Source organism: Euphorbia lathyris, chromosome 4, assembly GCF_963576675.1.
Source record: "Euphorbia lathyris chromosome 4, ddEupLath1.1, whole genome shotgun sequence".
Classification (NCBI taxonomy): Eukaryota; Viridiplantae; Streptophyta; class Magnoliopsida; order Malpighiales; family Euphorbiaceae; genus Euphorbia; species Euphorbia lathyris.
Window position 1 is genome coordinate 95,350,615 of NC_088913.1, and position 17,537 is coordinate 95,368,151.

Sequence of the window (17,537 nt, forward strand, 5' to 3'; positions counted from 1 at the left end):
CACTTATCCTCAAAAAATTTAAAATGCATTCACCTAATTAAAAAAAAAAATCCAAACAAACTTACTAAAACAGCTATATAAAAAAGTAGAAAATAAAAAAATAAGGATTTGATTTTAATAAAATAAAATAAAAATACTACTAAATAAAAATAAAGCATTTAAATTATAAATCACACTTAACTTTCCTTATAATTATAAATGACACTTAATTTTCCTTACATATGAGGGTAAATTACGTCTTTTGACTTATAAAACTAGTTATTGCAACATATGATTAGAGGTAGAAAAAAAAATTAAATTTTTTAAAAGTATACTATCTATTGTAAATATTTCAATGAATTTATAAATATTATTCTCGAATTCTATTATTAAATCACAGAAAATATAAAATCTGTTTTTTAAAATGAACTGTTATGCAATTGGTGCAGAATAATGAAATATCCATACTTTATAATAATGTCTGAAATTGATCCAAATTTAGAATTAAAATTATTCTTGATTGCCAACATTAAAATTAAAATTGCACCATTTTAAAAAAAATGTAAATTTTAATGTTTCCGACTTGTAATCATTCATTTTCGGGGTTCGGGTGTCACACATCAATTATTTTTATAATTTCAATTATTGTTATTCTGGTTTATGATTTTGGAGAGAGAATTTCAGTTTTTGATCAAAATTATGAGAATGTCAAAAAAGTCCAAATAGGAGCGGTGATAAGTAATTTATGGGCAGTATTTAGCAGCTCACTTTTTTTTTTATTAGGGTTAAATTTATTCCTCAAAAAAATTATTAGATGCAAAAATACATTTAACGTTTAAAGTCAGTAGCAATTTTACTCTTAACCTCTAAAATTATACATTTTTTTTGATAGAAAAATTATACAATTTTACTCCTAATATTAGTAGCGAAAAGCAATTTTACCCTTAACTTCGTCAAGTTGGGTCAATTTGAGAAATAATTCATCAAACTGCCTTCTCGATCATGAATCTTATCATCTACACTTTGCATGTAAGTTATTTTATAACTCATTAGTAACAAATTATAAACATATAACTAGACGTGAAACAAAATTTAAAAAATATATTGTTTATTGTACGAGTTTGACAAAAAAAAAATTCAAAATATTTCACCGAATTTATAAATATTAATTTACTACCTAGAAAATATGAATTTTTTTAAACGACCTGATATGCCATTGATGCAGAATAAGGAACAAAATATCCGTGCATTATAATAATGTCAAAAATTGACCCAACTTGATAAGTTGAGGGGTAAAATTGCTATTTGTTGTCAATATTACGGGTAAAATTACACTATTTTATACGTTGGAGATAAAATTGCTCCTAGTTGTAAACTTCAAAGGTATTTTTGCACTTATCCCAAAAAAAATAAAATACATTCACTTACACTTGGCATGTAAGTCATTTTATAACTCATTAGTAACAAATTATAACCATATAACTATAAAAGAGCGGCCCGGTACTCTACGCGTCCCCGCTAAGCGAGGGTCCGGGGAGGGGTCCCACCACAACGGTGTACCGGGGGCAAGCCTTCCCTTGCCAATTTTTTTTGGCAAGAGGCCGCTCCTAAGACTCGAACCCGTGACCTTCGGTCACACGACAACAACGTTTTACCCTTGCGCCAAGGCTCGCCCTCTATAAACATATAACTATACGTGAAAAAAAAAATTAAAATTTAAAAAATATGCTGTTTATTGTACGAGTTTGACAAAAAAATCAAAATATTTCACTGAATTTATAAATATTAATTTCCAATCACAGAAAATATGGATTTTTTTTAAACGACCTGATATGCCATTGATGCAGAATAAGGAACAAAATATCTGTGCTCTATAATAATGTCAAAAATTGACCCAACTTGACAAGTTTAGGGGTGAAATTGCTATTTGCTGTCAATATTAAGGGTAAAATTGCACCATTTTATACGTTGCACATAAAATTGCTCCTAGTTGTAAATTTTAGGGGCATTTTTGCACTTATCCCAAAAAAAATAAAAGACATTCACCTACGCTTCGAATGTAAGCCATTTTATAACTCATTAGTAACAAATTATAAACATATAACTATACGTGAAAAAAATAATTTAAAATTAAAAAAATATATTGTTTATTGTATGAGCTTGACAAAAAAAATCAAAATATTTCACTGAATTTATAAATATTAATTTCCAATCACAGAAAATATGATTTTTTTAAACGACCTGATATGCTATTGATGCAGAATAAAGAACAAAATATCCGTGCTTTATGATAATGTCAAAAATTGATCCAACTTGACAAGTTTAGGGATAAAATTGCTTTTTGCTGTCAATATTAAGGGTTGAATTGTACCATTTTACACGTTGGAGATAAAATTGCTCCTAATTGTAACAAAAAAAATAAAATGCATTTACTGTAAGTCATTTTATAACTCATTAGTAACACATTATAAACAAATAACTAGACGTGAAAAAAAAATTAAAAAAATTAAAAAATATACTGTTTATTGTACAAGTTTGACAAAAAAATCAAAATATTTCACTGAATTTATAAATATTAATTTCCAATCACAGAAAATATGAATTTTTTTTAAACGACCTGATATGCCATTGATGCAGAATAAAGAAAAAATATCCGTGCTTTATAATAATGTCAAAAATTAACCCAACTTGACAAATTTATGGATAAAATTGCTATTTGCTGTAAATATTAAGGGTTAAATTGCATCATTTTACACATTGGAGATAAAATTGCTCCTAATTGTAAACTTTAGAGGTATTTTGGCACTTATCCCAAAAAAAATAAAATGCATTCACCTTAAGTCATTTTTTAACTCATTAGTAACAAATTATAAACAAATAACTAGACTTCTACCAAAAAAAAAAAATAATAAACAAATAACTAGACATGAAAAAAAAAATTTAAAATTATAGGGTTTATGTTTATTGTACGAGTTTGACAAAAAAAATTCAAAATATTTCACCGAATTTATAAATATTAATTTCCCATCACAGAAAATATGATTTTTTTAAACGACCTGATATGACATTGATGCAGAATAAAAAACAAAATATCCATGCTTTATAATAATGTCAAAAATTGACCCAACTTGACAAATTTAGGGGTAAAATTGCTATTTGCTATCAATATTAAGGGTAAAATTGCACCATTCTACACGTTGGAGATAAAATTGTTTCTAATTGTAAAACTTTAGGGGTATTTTTGCACTTATCCAAAAAAAATAAACCTAATAAAAAAAATCCAAAAAACTTCCAGTAAAGTTTCAAAACAGCTGTGATAAAGAAGAAACTACCAAAACATGGATTTGATTTTAATAAAATAACAATAAAAAAATACTACCAAATATGACAAAAATAAAGGATTTAAATTATAAAAAAACACTTCACTTACCTTATATTATATGATACTTACCTTATATTATATGATACTTACCTTATTTTAGCAGCTCACTTTTTTTATTAGGGTGAAATTTATTCCTCAAAATTTATTAGAAAAGGGGATAAGATGCAAAAATACATTTAACGTTTAGAGTCAGTAGCAATTTTAATCTTAACGTCTAAAATTGCACAATTTTACTCCTAATACTGGTAGCGAAACTCAGTTTTACCCTTAACGTCGTCAAGTTGGCTCAATTTGAGAAATAATTCATCAAACTGTCTTCTCGATCATGAATCTTATCATCTACACTTCGCATGTAAGTCATTTTATAACTCATTAGTAACAAACTATAAACATATAACTAGACGTGAAAAAAATTAATTTAAAAAATATACTATTTATTGTACGAGTTTGATAAAAAAAATTCAAAATATTTCAACGAATTTATAATTATTAATTTCCAATCACAGAAAATATGATTTTTTTAAACGACCTGATATGCCATTTGTTGAAACACCTTTACACATGATTTTGATTTGACAAAATTATTTAAGTTAATCCATGATTAAGGCAATTAAATTTAAGTGTTTTGATTTAATTTTATAATGTGTTTGTTTAATGTTGAGTATTAATTATAAGTGAACAGAAATAAAAAGTATGACAGAATAAAGTCAGCATGAGGCACGGAAGCTGAGTAGAACACGACTCAACATAATAGAAGAAAAGTCCTCTTCAGAACAAACACTTGAGGACGAAGCTGATCGAAGAAGCTGAGTAGAACACGACTCAGCATAATAGAAGAAAAGTCTTCTTCAGAACAAATGCTTGAAGACGAAGCTGACCGAAGAAGCTGAGTAGAACATGACTCAGCATCACCAGAGACAAAGGTCGAAGGCAACGTCTGTTAGAGTCAAGCTGAATGTTCATCAGGACAGCGCCAATGATCTGTTTGCTAAAAGACAAGATCCGACAGAAATCTGCGCCAATTCAGAAGCTTTGGAATTACGCAAGGAGATAGTTTCGAGACGCATGGGTCAACTGGCCTCTGGCTAAAAGACGAAACTGGCGCTAGAAGACGAACCTGGCGGAAGAAGACAAGCCTGACGCCTGCTAAATTCAGACGACAGGATTGGTCTGCAAATCTGTATGCTGACCAGTGAATGACGTAAGAAGACCGTTTGAATTCAACGGATACATCCGAATTCAAATGATTGAGGCATCATGAATTCACTATAAAAGGACAAGTTCAACTCTTGGATCTTTTGCCGAAATACAAAAAGAAAAGAGCATACATACAAAGCACATTCAAACAAGAAAAGAAAATCTTACACCAAATTCCTATCTATGTGTAAAAGTCTAGATTGAATTTGTATTCATCTAAAGTGTTCTTCATCTAGAAAGAACAAATATGTATCAATTGTAAAAGTTGAGAGAGTGGTGTTGAGTACTCGGTTTTAGTACTCAACGGTAGAGAAAATCTAAGTGTTCGGTTATAGCGCTTAGTGGGGTTGAGTAGACGAATAGAGGACGGTACTCTTGCATACTCAACTGCTTTGTAAACGGTTTGTGCTCTACCTTTAAAGAGCTCAGTATTGGATTGAAAAAGCCCGGAAGTATTCTGGGGACTGGACGTAGGCGGTGAGGCCGAACCAGGATAAATCTGTTGAGTAATTTCTAACTCTTTCTCTCAATATATATATGTATGTGTTGCTTGCTTAAATTACTCTAGATATAAATTGTATAAGCTGACACTGAGTAATCAGAGTGCTGAGTTGGAAGCTGACCATTAAGTGTTAATTCCCAACTCACAAGTAAAACGGTTCTAGTCAGTCTCTGACTAAAGCTGTCTTACATCTCTCTCGGCCGTGCTGACCAAAACTGAGTTAAGTAATTTAAATAATTAATTAAGTCAGCATAATTAAGCAAAAAAGTTACATTAGTTCCTAAACCCCCCCTTGGAACTAATTACACGGGACCAACAAGTGGTATCAGAGCCCAGTAGCTCACTACTCAAAGATAAAACTATCTTGAGCTGATCCCTGTAAATGGCTAAGAACATCACTCGTTTCCTTCCTGGAAATCAAACAACACAGATACTCCCTGAGGGATTATCTATTAGTCGGCCTCCCTTGTTCTTCGGATCCAATTATACATTTTGGAAGAACAGGATGAAAAACTTCATTCAAGCCACAAACATGAGTGCATGGCTTGCAATAGTTCAAGGCCCGTTTGTGCCTTATAAAATGGTAAACAATGAGAAAGTTGTTAAGAGTGAAACTGAGTGGTTAGAAGATGACCTTAGAAAATTACAAAATAATGCTTCGGCTATCAATATGCTTCACTGTGCGTTAGATGCGGCAGAGTACAATAAAATTTCAGGTTGCGAGTCAGCACCGGAAATATGGAAGAAGATGGAATGAAGGTACAAGCAAGGTCAAGGAATCAAAGGTGAACCAACACATGAGATTATACGAGCTGTTCGAGATGAATGACAATGAGGACATCTCTGAAATGAACGCTAGATTCACCAACATCATAAATGAGCTGAAAAGACTCGGCAAGAACTTCACAGAAGAAGAGCAGGTGAAGAAAATCTTGAGAAGTCTACCCAAGAGTTGGCAAGCTAAGAAGACAGCTGTGGAAGAAGCTCAGGACCTGACCACATACAAATATGACGAGCTGATCGGATCTCTGTTGACCCATGAGATCTCAATGAAGAAATTTGAAGCTAAAGAAAAGTCAGAGGACAAGAAGCAAAAATCACTTGTCATGAAAGCTGACTCAATAGAAGCTGACTCATCAGATGATGAGGAGATGGCCATGTTCACAAGAAAGATGAAGAAGCTGTTCAGAAAGAATGACAAGAACAGCAAAAGGCCATTCAGAAGAAGCGATAAGTACAAAGCTGAGTCCAGTGACAGCAGATACAAAAAGGACAGCTCGAAGCCTGTCACATGCTTTGAATGCCATCAGACTGGGCACATTAAATCAAGCTGTCCAACTCTGAAGAAAGAAAAGAAAGGTAGCAGAAAAGCAATGGTGGCAACATGGAGTGACAGTGATGAGTCAACCTCATCAGAAGCTGATGCCACGGAGTCTGTAAACATATGTTTTATGGCAGACGAATCTGCTGACCAAGGTCGATCTGAGCAAGCTGACCTCTCAGATGACACTGACCAAGAGGACCACTCCAATGAGGTAACATCTCTTCTATTGCTCAGAAATGAAATGGTTAATGCCCTGAGTGACCTCTATACATTGACCAAAAAGTGTAATAAGAAAATTAGAGCACTCAGCAGGCGATGTGATGAGATCGAGGAAGTCAAACTGAGTGACATCCGACATCTCCTTCAGGACAATACTAGGCAAGATGAAAATTTGAAAATAATGCATAGATTTATTTCTGAAGTCCAATCAGACTCTAAGAAGCTGAGAAAGGACATCACAACTATATAGAACCAGCTGAGTACATCAGCTAAGAAAAGGTTCTATCCTCATGCTGAGTATCAAGGTACTGGTCAGCATCGACAGTACACTCAGCAAAACAGTCAGTGTGACTGTTGTGGAAAGAGAGGACACACTATAAAAGTGTGTTGGTATGCTCAGCACCATCGTGCTGACCAAAAGAGGAAATACCCTCAAAGGGTAATGTTTTGTGACTTTTGTGGAAAAGATGGCCACACCATAAGTGTATGCCATCACAAAATTAAATATGATGTTTCACCTGTTCATGCTAACAAACGAGGACCCAAAAAGAATTGGGTACCTAAAGATGAATAGTTTAAAATGCAGGTGAGCCTGAGGTGCGTGGAGAAGTCAAAGCTTTGGTATATTGACAGCGCATGCTCAAGGCATATGACTCGTGATGAAACTCAATTCATCACATTTGAGCGTAAACGAGGTGGAAGCGTAAGCTTCGGAGACAACAAAAAGGGTAAGATAGTAGGTTCAGGTACTATCGGAGGTAACCCTACTATTGAGTCAATCTCCTTAGTCAGAGGTCTCAAATATAACCTATTGAGCGTGGCTCAGCTGTGTGACAGCGGTAGAAAGGTTGTATTTGACGCCACTGAGTGTCGGATACTCAAGGGAAAAACAAACGATTTGATTTTAATTTCCCCTCGTGTTGACAATATGTACATGTTGAGTTTAGAAAAGAATTTTTTGAAAAACATATGCTTAGTGTCAAAGGAGGATAACTCCTGGCTATGGCATAGGAGACTTGGTCATGTAAGCATGGACCTCCTTGCCAAATTAGCAAGAAAGCAATTAGTTGAGGGTTTGCCCAAACTTAGATTTGAGAAAGATCAACTATGTAATGCTTGTCAGCAAGGTAAACAAACCAAAAAGTCTTTTCAAAGTAAAAATATTGTCTTAACCAAGCGTCCATTGGAATTACTACACTTGGATCTTTTCGGACCTGTCCAACCACTCAGCTTGGGAGATAAGAGATTTTCCTTGGTCATTGTGGATGATTTCTCTCGGTACACTTGGGTCATCTTGCTAAGTAGCAAGGATGAAGCTTTTGAGACGTTCTCAACACTGATCAGAAAACTTGAAAATGACAGAGATTTAAAACTAGCTCACATCCGTAGTGATAATGGCGGAGAATTCAAAAACCAACAGTTTGATGAATTCTGTGAAGTCAGCGGTATTGACCATAATTTTTCTGCTCCTAGGACTCCTCAATAAAATGGGATAGTTGAGAGGAAGAACAGAACTCTAGTTGAAATAACTAGGACAATGCTGAGTGAGAACAGGCTTCCAAAGTACTTCTGGGGTGAAGCTGTCAACACAGCATGCAATATATGTTGAAACACCTTTCCACACGATTTTGATTTGACAAAATCATTTAAGTTAATCCATGATTAAGGGACAATTAAATTTAAGTGTTTGATTTAATTGTACTAATATGTTTGTTCAATGTTGAGTATAAATATAAATATAAATAGTAAGACAGGACAAAGCCAGCATAAGATTATAGCACAAGCTGAGTAGAGTGGAACTTAGCATAACAGAAGATAAGTCATCTTCGGAACAGAAGCTTAGAGATCAAAAAGCTGAGTGGAGCGAAACTCAGTATCAAGAATAGAAGAGTCTTCGAACTAAGTCTTGCAGAACGAAGCTGACCATGGAAGCTGAGTAAAAGAGAACTCAGTATCTGGATTAACAACAAACAGAAGACAACGAATAACAAAGTCATGCCGAGTGATCTTCAGGACAGCACCAAACATCCGTTAACTAGAAGACAAGTCCGACAAGTGTCTGAACCAATAATAGGAACCTCAGAATTACGCACAAATATGATTTCGAGATACATGGGTCAAACGTCCGTTAGCTAAAAGACGAAACCTGTACAAGAAGACAAAACTGCAAGAAAAGGACAAGCCTGGCACTTGAGGAAATCAGACGACAGGATTGGCCTGCAAACCTGAAGCTGACCAGAGCCTTGTCTCCCAAAAGAGCCGTTTTGGATTCAACGGGCAAATCAAAATTCAAATGATTTGATCTTCAGATTGCAACTATAAAGAGACAAGTAAACCTCTTGGATCATTGCCGATTTACAGAAAATACAAGTGAGAAAAATACAAGCAAAAAGCACATCAAAACAAAAGAGATCTTACACCAACTTTTCTATTCTGTGTAAAAGCTAGAGTGATCTTGTAATCATCTAAAGTGTTCTTCATTCGAAAAGAAAAATTTGTATCAATTGTAAATTGAGAGTGTTGTGCTGAGTGTTTGGTTGTAAACACTCAGTGGTAGAGAAACCTAAGTGTTCGGTTATAGCACTTAGTAGGAGTTGAGTAGACGAATAGAGGAAGGTACTCTTGCATACTCAACTGCCTTGTAAACGGTTTGTGCTCTACCTTTAAAGAGCTCAGTATTGGATTTCAAAAGCCCGGAGGGACTCTGGGGACTGGACATAGGCGGAGAGGCCGAACCAGGATAAGTCGTGCTGAGTAATCTCTAACTCTCTCAATATATATATATATATATATATATATATATGTGTGTGTGTGTGTGTGTGTGTGTGTGTATGTGTTGCTTGTTATATTTACTCAGCATACAAATTGTCTAAATTGAAATTGAGTAAATAAGAGTGCTGAGTTGAAAGCTGACCACAAAAGTGTCAATTCCCAACTCATATGCTAAATAGCTCTAGTCAATATCTGGCTAAAGCTATCTTACGCTACAATCGGCCGTGCTGACCAAAGCTGAGTTATTCAACTCAAAGAAAATATATTAAGTCAGCTTAATTAAAATCGAAAAAGTTACATTAGTTCCTAACCCCCATTTGGAACTAATCACACGGGACCAACAAGTGGTATCAGAGCTAAATAGCTCACTATTCAAAGATTTAACAATCTTGAGCTGATCCCGATAAATGGCCGAGAACAGCACTCGTTTCCTTCCCGGGAACTAAACAACACAGATACTCCCAGAGGGATTATCAATTAGTCGGCCTCCCCTATTCTTTGGATCCAATTATACATTCTGGAAGAATAGGATGAAGAACTTTATACAAGCCACAAACATGAGTGCTTGGCTTGCAATAGTTCAAGACCCATATGTGCCATATAAAACTGTTAACAATGAGAAAGTTGTTAAGAGTGAAACTGAGTGGTCAGAAGATGACCTTAAAAAATTACAAAACAATGCTTCGGCTATCAATATGCTTCACTGTGCGTTAGATGCTGCAGAATACAATAAGATTTCAGGTTGCGAGTCAGCACAGGAGATTTGGAAAAAGCTTGAAGTAACCTACGAAGGTACAAGCAAGGTCAATGAGTCAAAGGTGAATCAACATATGAGATTATACGAGCTGTTCGAGATGAACGACGATGAGGAAATCTCAGGAATGAATGCCAGATTCACCAACATCATAAATGAACTAAAGAGGCTCGGCAAGAACTTCACCGAAGAAGAGTAGGTGAAGAAAATCCTAAGAAGCTTACCAAAGAGTTGGCAAGCTAAGAAAACTGTCGTGGAGGAAGCTCAAGACTTGACCACATATAAATATGACGAGCTGATCGGATCTCTGCTGACTCATGAGATCTCTATGAAAAATTTTGAAGCCAAAGAAAAGTCAGAAGACAAGAAACAAAAATCACTTGTCATAAAAGCTGACTCAACTGAAGCTGACTCATCAGATGATGAGGAAATGGCCATGTTCACGAGAAAGATGAAGAAGCTGTTCAGAAAGAATGAAAAGAACAGTAAGAGGCCATTCAGAAGAGGTGATAGGTAAAAAGCTGAGTCCAGTGACAAATACAAAAAGGACAGCTCCAAGCCTGTCACGTGCTTTGAGTGCCATCAAACTGGGCACATTAAGTCAAGCTGCCCTAATCTAAAGAAAGACAAGAAGGGAAGCAAAAAGGCGATGGTGGCCACATGGAGTGACAGTGACGACTCAACATCGTCAGAAGTTGAAGCCATTGAATCGGCAAACATATGCTTCATGGCTGATGACGCTGCTGACCATACTCAATCTAAGCATGCTGACCTCTTTGAAGAATCTGAACAGGAGGAATACTCAAATGAGGTAACATCCTTACACTTGCTTAGAAAAGAAATGATTAACGCACTGAGTGATTTATATACACTAACTAAAAAGTGTAATAAGAGATGTGTGTTGGTATAACAAGAGATGTGTGTTGGTATAACAAGCGGATTGTCCAATGTGACTTCTGCGGAAAGAAAGGACATACCACTAAGGTATGTTGGCATGCTCAGCACAATGGTGCTGACCAAAAACAAAGTCACCCCAAGAGGGTAACATTCTGTGACTTCTGTGGTAAAGCTGGCCACACAATAAAAGTATGCCGTCACAAGTTAAAATATGACTTTGCACCTGTTTATGCTAACAAACGAGGACCCAACAAGAATTGGGTACCTAAAGATGAATGATTAAAAATGCAGGTGAGCCTGAGGTGTGTGGAGAAGTCAAAACTGTGGTATATTGACAGCGCATGCTCGAGACATATGACTGGTGATGAAACTCAGTTCCTCACACTTGAACTTAAACGAGGTGGAAACGTAAGCTTTGGAGACAATAAGAAGGGTAAGATAGTAGGATCAGGTACTATCGGAGGTAATCCCACCATTGAGTCAGTCTCCTTAGTTAAGGGTCTCAAATATAACCTATTGAGCGTAGCTCAGCTTTATGATAGCGGTAGATAGGTTATATTTGATGCTACTCAGTGTCGGATACTCGAGGGTAAAATAAACAAATTGATTTTAACTGCCCCTCATGTTGACAATGTATATATGTTGAGTTTAGAAAAACAATTCTCCAAAAATATATGCTTAGTGTCTAAAGAGGATAACTCCTGGCTATGGCATAGGATACTTGGTCATGTAAGCATGGACCTCCTAGCCAAATTAGCTAGAAAGCAACTAGTTGAGGGATTGCCCAAATTGAAATTTGAAAAAGATCAATTATGTAATGCGTGTCAGCAAGGCAAACAAACGAAAAAGTCTTTTCAAAGTAAAAACATTGTCTCAACCAAGAGACCATTGGAATTACTACATTTGGACCTTTTCGGACCTGTCCAGCCACTCAGCTTGGGCGGTAAGAAATTCTCCTTAGTCATTGTAGATGATTTCTCTCGGTACACTTGGATCATCTTGCTGAGTAGCAAGGATGAAACATCTGAGATGTTCACTGTTGGTCCCTTATTTAGTTGCAAGTATAGTTCCAAGGGGGGGGGTTAGGAACTATTTAAACTTTTTTGCAATTTAGGCAGACTTCTTTCTCTAAAGAAAAAGGTTTGAACAGCGGCGCTGAGTAAACAGCAAGATACTGGCTTAGTCAACAGGTGACTAGGTCAGTTTCTCAGCTTGAGTCAGGAGATAGCACTTGGAGTCTATTCCTGAACTCAGACGTTCAACGCGCACAACTCAACTTGACCTCTTTACTTGGTCAGTTTTGATTATTTAAAGCAAGCAATATAAATTAGGAGTTAAGGTTTAGAGATACTTCACTCAGCAGATTTATCCAGGTTCGGCTTCTTCTAAGCCTACGTCCTGTCCCCGGAACACTTCCGAGATTTCGAATCCTCTACTGAGCTCTTTAAAGGTAGAGCCTCAAACCTTTTACAATATCAGCAATTGAGTATGACAAGAGTACCTTCCTCTATACTTCTACTCAATCCTAATCTCTCCGCTGAGTACTTAAAACCGAGTACTCAGCCTCTCCTTTCTATTTCTAGAAATGATAAGTGTTTTTGTCCTAATACAAAGATGTGCTAAGACACTTTAGACGATTTACAATCACTCTAGACTTTTACACAAATATGAAAATGTAGTGTAAGAAATTTGCTTTGCTTCTTGCTTGCAGAACTTGTAGAGATTTGGTCAGTGTAATGGCTTGATCAAGTTCTGTGTATTGTGAAGCTTGTGATGGCACTATTTATAGAGACGTCTGGTCATTCGGTCATTTCGAAATAACCGTTGGAGGGAAACGGCTATATGTCGTTGTCATCCTGACTTGCACAGAGCTCTCGGCCAATCATAATCGTGTATCTTCTGTCCTCGGTCAGCACAGCAGATGGTCTCTCTTTTTATGGTAAAGTCAACTGGACAGCATACTGTGTCGTCTGAACTTTGCCAAAAGAGGAAACACTTTGTCTGGAAGTTTTCCTTTGCCAGCTGCTGTCTTGTACGCTTTGTCGAGACTACTCAGCAGCTTCATCTTGAAGTTGTTCCCGAAGGTCTTCTAGATCCTTCCGATTGCTGAGTTGCGTTTTGAACAAAAACGGCAGCGTCTTGACATACGCGGGCCGAGTGTACTGAGTTGTTTGACTTGGGCCTTGGTTTCCGTATTGGACTTGGGCCTTCCAATCCTTATGACTTATAACATTTATACTCAACATTGAACAAGCACATTAGTAGAATAAATCAAAGCATTTAAACTTAGTGTGTTTACGATATGTGTTATAATTTATATTTAAACAATTTTGTCAAATCAAAATTATGTGGAAAGGTATTTCAACAAACTCCCCCATTTTGATGTTGGCAAAACTATTCAGCAAGGCACTCAGTATGAGCTCCCCCATGATAGTTGACCTTATATCATTTAGCAAACTACCCCGTAAGGTTTGCACTACTGACTTAGTTTTAATTGCATCATTTAAGAATTTAAATGAGTGAGTCTAAGGTCAGTTTTTAGGTGTGGGTCAGCTATATTACATATTCTATTTACTCAGTGTTAAGCGGAAGTTTTAGATATACAGAGCGCGTTGAGCAAATTTTTGTTCAATGAGTTCTTTATCAGAATGTTTCATAAGATCATAGTATGATGTCAAACATGTTATCAGCATATCATTTAGTCAATAAATATTATAAGTGATAAGTATGGCTGATGAAGATACAAAGTAACTCAGTACTATAAAAGCATATATCATAACTCAGTATTGAAATCAGGAAATAAAGTATGATATATATATTGAGAGAAGTCAGCAAGTACATAGACAAAAGAAGTAAACTAGACAAAATGGGTTACACAGATGTGGCTTAAGCATGCTAGTCTATCTATTTCTTTTTCTTGCCCTGTGACTGACTTCGCTCGTACTGACATCGCTCATGCTGAGCTCTGGCAGCTTGCGCTTTCTCCCCCGTTTTGTCAACTTCAGGGAGCTTGAACGCATCGGTTAAGACAGCACGAGAAAGTTCTTGTGAAAGCTCTTATAGTTTGTCAGCACTTTCGTTCACGCCATCAAAAATGGCAACTCCATCAGCTGAGACTTCTACTGGTATATGAAGATCAGCATCACTGAGCATATTTACACTGAAGGCTTGAGCTTTGGCTTGCCAGATGAGAGCTTCAGAGAGGCCAGCGAAGACTTGGTGGAATGTCTTCAGAAGTGCTGAGTCATAGTGATGTCGTTGAATATTATTATGACGGATATGGTTGAAGGATTGTTGTGCGAGGGACAGCAATTCATTCTGCTTCAACGCGTCAGTATCCATTTCTTGCTTGTTCAGGTTAAGTAGCCTGACAGCCTCACTGATTTGCTCAACTGAGCACTGACTATAGGACACCATTTGCTCATTTGTCTTGAGTTGCTCAGTATGCAGCTGAGCAAAAAGCATCTTCAGTTCTGAGGAAGTGGCGTAGTCAGTGTTCACAGCAGATAACTTCTGGACTTGCTGATGTAGCGAGTTCAGATGTTGAATTGTGGACAGTTGAATCTCTGCCAACTTGGCAAGTGAGTCTTGCTTTGCTTGCTAGGCTTGAAATGATAAGACGACATTCAGCAGGTCCTTGAGTCCCTTAACTTCGTTGAGAAGTAGAGTGACTTGGGAGAGCTGAGTTGTCTCTGGGAATGAGGATCCGGCAGTAGGTGAAGCAGACTGTTGAAGATCTTGGATGAGAGCTTGCACTGAGTCGATGAGCTTCTTGCCGGACTCAGTGGCATCCCTATGTACATCCGTATGACCAGAAGAGAAGGGTGTGAAGGGAGTACCCTGGTCAGTGACAGGATGAGTTTGCTCAATCTGCACTTGAGATGGAGGAATTGTTGTGTGATCGGCAGAGAGATTGGTTGTAGAGGTGTTAACTCGAACACTGTCTGTGCTGACGGCAGAAGGATGGGGAGTCAGCACCATGCTTGAGGAGACAGCATGAGCAGTGGTCGGTTCAACCTGACTGGTTGAAGTAGTGGAAGTATGATGCTCGGCATGTTCCTGTTGAGAAGAAACAGAGGCTTGTTTTTCCAACGGCGTTGTAGTAGAGGAAGTTGAGGGCAGTTTGAAAAATTTTAATTGGACGGTAGAAGGATCCTTTGTTGTCTTGGAGAGGACAAGTTCAGGAATAGATGGTGATTGCAAAGGGGGTTCACTGACCATTTTCTCACTGGCCTTAACCAGCTTTCGCCTTCTACGTGGTGGAGAGGTATGATGAGCAGGTTCTTCTGAGTGAGTAGGTTCTTTTTCCTCAGTATGGGTCTGGTCAGCTTGATCCACTTGCTCAACTCCAGCAGCTAACTCAGTGTCAGTCTGCACAGCTCCACCAGCTAACCCAGTGTTAGCGTCCTCAGCTTCAATTTCGCTGTCATACTCTTCAGACTCCTCAGCGTCATCCTGACCGCTGGTTTCATCGTCTTCTTCTTCTTCCTTTGTATTATCTCCATCAAGTTCTTCCTCAACTTGGGAGATGAAGTGGTCATCTAACTGGACCTCAGGTTCCTCAGTATCAGTACCTTGGCATTGAGTGAAATGAGAATCACCCGGTACAATAAAATCTGTCGGCATGACATCGAGAGGTGCCAGTGTTGAAGACTTCTACTTCTTCTGAGGTAGCTCAGCAGCTTCCTCAGTGTTAGGCTCATCTTGCCTGCTTCTCTTCTCAGCTGACTTTCCAGCTGACCTCTGCCTCTTTGCTGGAGACACAGCATTAGGTGCCTGAGCAGATTTTCTCTTGCGAGAAACTGGGGCCTTAGTTCTTCGCCCTTTCTTAGGCTCAACAATAGTCTCCTCAGTCTGATCAGCTTGGCCAACAGCAGCAGCAGCTTTTCCTTTCTTCAAGGCCTGTCCAAATTTAAGTGCCCTCAGCGAGGCAGCTGTGATTTCGGTTCCTCTAAAAGATTCCTCACCTTCGAGGTCAATCTTGTGGTCGATGAGGATCCTGGTGATGATTGATCCCAACCTCATTGTACCCGTGCTGCGCAGGAACCCAACAACTAAGAAAACTGGCATGTTGATGGGGGTGTACGTCAGCATGTGCCATATGAAGCACTGTTCAAAGTTGGTTGCTGATGTAGTGCAGTTGATCTTTGGATAAATGAAATAGCTCAGCAGGTAGTGAGCCATCTTCTGATGCTGTCCCATCGAAGATGCTGAGATCTCTCCTGAGTGACCCTCAGGTTTGCAGAAGGTATGGACGTAGTCGGTCTTGTCCTGATCTTCTGACTTTCTCAGCCTTACTCCCTCAGTTTTGAGCTGGAGGAGATTTCCTATGTACAGAGGGTTGATGAAGATGGTTTTCCCTTTTACTTCAGTGCTCAGGTAGTCGGCGGAGTCACTGGCAACCTTGAGGTTGTGGTAAAATTCCCTCACTAGGTCAGGATATGTCTCATCCCTGACCGAGAACAGCCCAGTCCATTCATTCTTGGAAATCCACTCAGCAAATGGCTGTTCGTTCTGTACAAAGTGCTCCGAAACCCATCTGGAGGGTTCTACCTTCCATTCTCGTACATTGTCGAAGACCTTTGAGTAGGTCCTGATCTTAACAGCTTTCCCTTGGCCAGAGGTTTGGCCAGTTTTACCTTGCTCGGTGTAGAAGGGTTTCGTGAAGGTTCATCGGAGCTGGACTTTTGGTGGCCGGCACCGGAGACGTTGAAGGATAGCTTAGTCATTCTTTTAAGATGGAGAGAATAGAGGTATTTGTGAGAGAGAAATTTGAGTAATTTCTTATCCTTAAGAATTTGTTAAGCGTAAAGAGTAAAAAATGGGGAAATGCCCATAATTTATAGACAAGTTGAACGGTGTGGATCTTAACCAAATCCATGTGTCAGTTTTGCCTTGGGATCATGTACCGACAAGGATCCTGGCATTTATGACACATTACGGCGAATACGTCATCCTAGGTTATACGCGTGCTTGGCATTTATGCTAACGGATTAATCACTCAGTATTTAGAATGTCAAGCGTTTGATATTCTGAGTGGTTAGTGCATTATTTAAGGATGATTTTAAGTTCAAGTTCTAAACTAATTTACTCAGTGTGCAAGTTTACTCAGTATTGTATATTCAGTCAGTTTCAATGAGATACTCAGCAAACAATAAATCATTCAGCATGTAATTCACTCAGCATTCAATATTCATTTAGCACAGGAATTTACTGAAGAGGATTAAACATACCAATTGCTTCTCTCAGTATGCTGAACTGCTCACGTGCCAGTGGCTTCGTGAAGATATCCGCAAGCTGTTCGTCCATTGGGACAAAGGTCAGCTTAATCTCACCATTGAGTACATGGTCTCTAATGAAGTGATGTCGGATGCTGACATGCTTCATTCTGCTGTGTTGTATTGGGTTTTTGGATAGATCAATTGCACTTTTGTTGTCACATTTGACCTCAATTGTCTTCGTTTGAACACCATAATCTTCAAGTTGTTGCTTGATCCACAGGACTTGAGCA